This window comes from Chrysemys picta, chromosome 9 (genome assembly GCF_011386835.1).
Source record: "Chrysemys picta bellii isolate R12L10 chromosome 9, ASM1138683v2, whole genome shotgun sequence".
Taxonomy (NCBI): Eukaryota; Metazoa; Chordata; order Testudines; family Emydidae; genus Chrysemys; species Chrysemys picta.
This window is the reverse complement of record NC_088799.1, coordinates 82,805,525-82,810,221: the sequence shown is the minus strand read 5'-3', so window position 1 is coordinate 82,810,221 and position 4,697 is coordinate 82,805,525. Positions and strand designations below refer to the sequence as shown.

Genomic DNA, 4,697 nt, shown 5'->3' with positions numbered 1-4,697 from the left:
AGCAGTGCCTGGGACTCGGGCAGCAGCGAGGCCGATGGACGCCGCTGCTTTGTTCTAGGTGAGGAGTCAGGCTGGGCTCAGAGAGAGGTGAGGGCGGGGCTGTGAACACCCTGGGCCCAGGCTCTCGATCAGTGCTATGGGGGCGGGTCCCCAGCCCAGGGGTCTGGCTTGAGCCACATGAACCCCACTGACACTAGATGCTGCCACTTTGGTCCTTGGTGCTCCAGTTGGGGGGAGGCACCTCCCAGGGAGTCCAGAACAGCGTGGGGGGGTCTCGTTGCTATGGGCTCCTGAAGGAGTTGGGGGCTGAAGGCATCACTGAGAGGGGGGAGTGTGGGGCCCGATCTGCCCTGGGTCCCGGAGGTGGGAAGGGTGTGACACATTGCCCCACCGTGCCCCTGTCCTTCCCCCAAGTGGCAGCAGGCCACTCTCCCTGGTGCAGGGACTGCCAGGGACTCAGGGGACGAGGAGGAGGAATGGGTGGACGTGGCCACAGAGGAGGCAACTCTCAATAACAGCCGAGAGCAGCTCCAAGGTGGAGAAAAGGTACAAACGTACCCCAGCTGTGCTGGAACCGAGACTGTCCTGCCCCTTCCCAGCACCTGACCCCCTGCAGAGGGTCTTGTCCCTGATGATCCACCAGCCCTAATGGGGACCTTTCTCCTCCATGATCTGGGACCCCAGAGGTGGGGGTGTCTGTCACACACCAGCCGGGTCTCCTCCCCCCACAGGCACTGTCCCAGTTCCTGACCCTGCTTGTGGTGGAGTGGTGGGTGATTTGGACAATGGGCGGGTCCCCACTATCCCCCATTCAGGCCTGAGTCCTGCAGCTGCTGTGTGGGGGCAGGGAGGTCCCTGGCTAACTGGCTCTCTCTCCCCTAACCCCACTCCTGGTGGGTGCAGGAGGAGGCCCAGCAGCTCGTGTTCCTGCACACCATCCACCCCGCGTCTCGCTGCACAGCAGAGAGGGCAGGACACATTGGAGCCGCACTGCTGCAAGGCGGCTGTGGCGGAGAGGATTGTGGTGAGCGAGACACTGTGCCCAGCTGCTGGAGGGAGGACAGAGATATGGGAGGGGAAGGGGTCTCCCCAGGCCAATGGATGGGGGATTGTTGGTGCTGGAGGGGCAGCAGAGGGCAGGGATTGCTGGGGCTGAAGACTGGGGAGAAGAGATGGGAGAAATTCGGAGAGTAGTCACTATTGGGCAGGAATCGGAGGAGCGGGGGGCAGGTGGGGGGATCCTGCTGGCTGTGTGGGGCCCTGGCTGTGTAATCTCCTCACTGGGAAGTGTCAGTGAGGCCCGAATCTCACACGCTCCTTTGTCTCCTTTGGGTCTCACAGGAGCTCATTGAGGAGCTGCCTGATAACTCTCCACCCGGCGCCATCCTCGCTAACTCCCTGATTGCTGTGGGCAACCTCAGGTACCGAGACCCTCCGGCCCGGTTCCCCTAACCCCAGTGCTGCTCAGGCCCAGGGCTGGGAGTCACTGCCCCTCCCACTCCCAGGTCACCGCCCAAGGGTGGTTCCTCTGGCAGAGGTGGGGGGGAAGGTTCACTCTCTCCTGGCTGGGCTGTTCTTTTCACTCCAATAACATTGCAACGGCTTTGGGGAGAGGCTCACACCCAGGATCAGATACAGGAGGGGCAGCAGGGTCCAGGGAACAGGTGCTATTCCTGCCCTGCCACTGTCTGTCTGAGAAACCTTGGCCTTGTCATTCCCTGGCTCGGTGCCTCAGTTTCCATTCTTGCCAGCCTGTGCCTATTTCCCTGCAGTTTCACCTGCATGTTGGTGCCAGTCCCATCCCCGCACTGCACAGTCTAATGCCGGCTCCTCTCTCTTGCCAGCACCATGACACCTGCCCTGGAGCCAGAGCTGGAGACCCACCTCCTCCGAGCTGCCCTGCACGCCGTCTTCACCCTGGGCATGGAGAAGGACACCACCCAAGTGCAGGTAGATCAGCTAAAGTCATGGATTGAAGAGCCAGCTGTCATCCTGCCATGAATCCTTGCTAATTGCCTGCAGTGAGATGTGAATGAGAGAGGCCAGGATATGTGTTTGGGGGTCTCACCAGTGCTTCCCAGAGACCCCATTTCCCATCCTGTGGCAGGTGTAGCCCCAGTTTCCCTAACTCTGACCCATGGCTCTCCCTTGTTTTCAGGATCTGCCTAGGGTCTTGCCAGACCTCCTGGACGCCATGCTGGGGAACCTGCTGGCAGAGTCCCCAGACACCGACAGGCTCCAGTACATCTTGGAGGTGAGCCCGATGAGAGGGGTGGGGGCAATTTTACCTTCACTCTTAGATCCATTTTCCAGTCTGTCCTCCTAGCTGAGCCCCCAGTGGGCATCCTTGGTCAGGGCAGTCAGTGCAATGCAGTGTCAGGCCCTTCCTCCTTAAAGGACAGAGGAAGGAGCTGGGACTTCAAGCCAGAGCTCTGCCTGGTTGTGTTGAGCACTAACCACAGGGCCCCTGGCTGGCTTGGGGAGTGAGAGTCTGAACCCCTCCTGGGAGATCCAGAAGAGGGTCCTCAGAGAAGAGTCACAGGCTCCTTCCTAGAGAAACAGGAGGGCCCCAGAGAATCAGCCCGTCTCTCCGACAGGCCCTGAGATTTCTGAGGGGATTGTTCAGGAATCAGGAGTGCAGGGAGGATGGGACCAGCCCCGACACTGAACATTGTTCCAGTCTAGAGAGACAATGACAAGTTGTGACCTGCAGGATTCAAGAATCGTCCTGCGGGCAACAATCCCCTTCCAAAGCTCTGCAATCAATGAATCAGATATTCCACCCTGCGCACAATGTCTCAGCCCCCTGGGGATGGGTGTGTGTCTGTGTCTCATTTCCACAATACGTGCACCTGCCCATTGATCCTGATCTGCCTCCTTTCTCCACAGCACATTAACTACTGGATCATGTCCAGGGTGCCGCGAGAGAGAGCCAGGGCCGTTAAGAGCAGCACGGCCCTGCTCAGATTCACCATCACCCTCCCTGAGTTTGACATAAGTGACCTCTGACCCCAGCTTCCTGACTCCAGGCGTAGGTGATCTGGCTCCGACGGGCTGTAGGATCTGCTGCTGCAGGGGCTGTGGGTTAGGAGTGTTCCTCTTGGGGAGGCAGAGTCAGAGCAGAGAGTGAGCCTGGCTTGAGTCAAGTTCTTCTTGTCCTAGTTAAGTGGTGACTCTGGGCTTTTAAGGGGACTGTGCTCCAGGTTCATGCCTCCCTGTCATCCTGGAGCAGCTGGGGAAGCAAGTCCTCATGGAGGGCCCTGCCCACAGCCCTGTGCTCCAGGCTTCCTTGGGGGCAGAGGAAATTAAGGGTCTGGCTCTAGCATCTCCTGCAGAGGGGCTGAGGGGAAGGACTGGCCCGGGGGGACTGGGAGCTGACAGGAAAATGCTGATGGAGTCCCCTCTCCCTCTCCCGTCCATTAGAACTCAGCGGAATTCCCCAGGATGGGTCACCACATGGCACAGCTAGCTCTGTCCGTCAGTGACCCAGCCAAGGACATCAGCCGGCAGGCCAGGGAGGGGGTTTACCGGCTCTACCAGCTGCTGCTGCACCAGAGGGGTAAGGAACCCAGCTGGGAAATGGTACCTGCTAGAAGAGTGAGACTGGGACCCCAGCCAATTTCTCTCAGACTGACCCCGGCTGGAGGATGAGTCTCTCTATCTCTTTCTGTGTTCCACACCACGCCCTGCAATTCTGTTGGGCCGGGCACGCAGCGAGGACTCTGCCCACTGTGCAGCCACCAATGGGATTGGAAGGACACAAGCCCTGCAACCAGAAGGACAAATGTGTGTGTGTGTCTCTCTCCCTGTCACCTACTCCCTCCTGGGGGAAACCCAGCAGCTGATGGGGGACAAGGTGAGCAGCTGCATTAGACTCAGGAGATTGGGGCGGGGCCCAGGCCTCATTCCCATCCTGTGGCCATTCGCTGGCCTGGCACAAGGAGCCTGGTGGGGAATGAAAGGGAGAGCAGGTGCTCCTGGGAAGGGAGATGAATTCACCTCCATGAGCAGGAGCGAGCCAGCTTGTCCCTGGAGCAGCTCCAGCCCAGCTCTTTAGCCAGGCTAATTAATGACAAGCTTTGCCTCATCCCAGACTTATGTTCTTAGGACAGGGTGCTATCGCTCTTGGGAAGGGCAGGAGAGTCCCCCAAGTGCCCTCTGCAAGACTCTCCTGTCCCACAGGGCCGCACCCAATTCCTAGTGGTCTGGTGTCTGTGTCACCCGAGCCACCACCCAGAGTTGCTCCCATCATTGGCAGCCTGGGAGGCCAAGGACTGACGGGTGATGGCGTCTGACCAGGCAGGGCTGAGGCACATGGGAAGGTGACGCTTGTCCTGCTGCTGGCAAGGCTGGACCCGTTCTGGAGAGAACAGGAGGATTCAGTCAGCAGTAGGGTTACCATGTCTAATAAATAAAAAAAGAGGACCCTCCACGGGCCCTGGCCCCGCCCATTTCCCCTCCCCTAGCCCCGCCCAACTCCACCCCTTCCCCCCGCCCTAACCCCGCCCCCTCCTCCCCACTCCCAGCTATGGGGAAAGGGCTGCCCCAGTGCTACCGGCTTCACGGTTGGCCGGACAGCCCCCAGACCCTGCGCCCCCGGCCGGCGCTTCCCCCGAGCCGCCGGAGCAGAGCAGCTGGAACCAGGAAGGGAAGTGCCTGGCCCGTGGCTCGGGGTCCGGAGGCAGCGGGGGCTGCCC

General features: G+C 60.2%; 1 long non-coding RNA gene across 1 annotated transcript; it reads left to right on the top strand.

The window, feature by feature from the left end:
- Positions 1-1,264: 1,264 nt before the first annotated feature.
- On the top strand, positions 1,265-4,486 carry LOC135973439 (uncharacterized). Its single transcript, XR_010590269.1, has 3 exons — positions 1,265-1,421; positions 1,845-1,950; positions 2,159-4,486. It is a non-coding gene; the product is annotated as an uncharacterized LOC135973439 (long non-coding RNA).
- Positions 4,487-4,697: the final 211 nt, after the last annotated feature.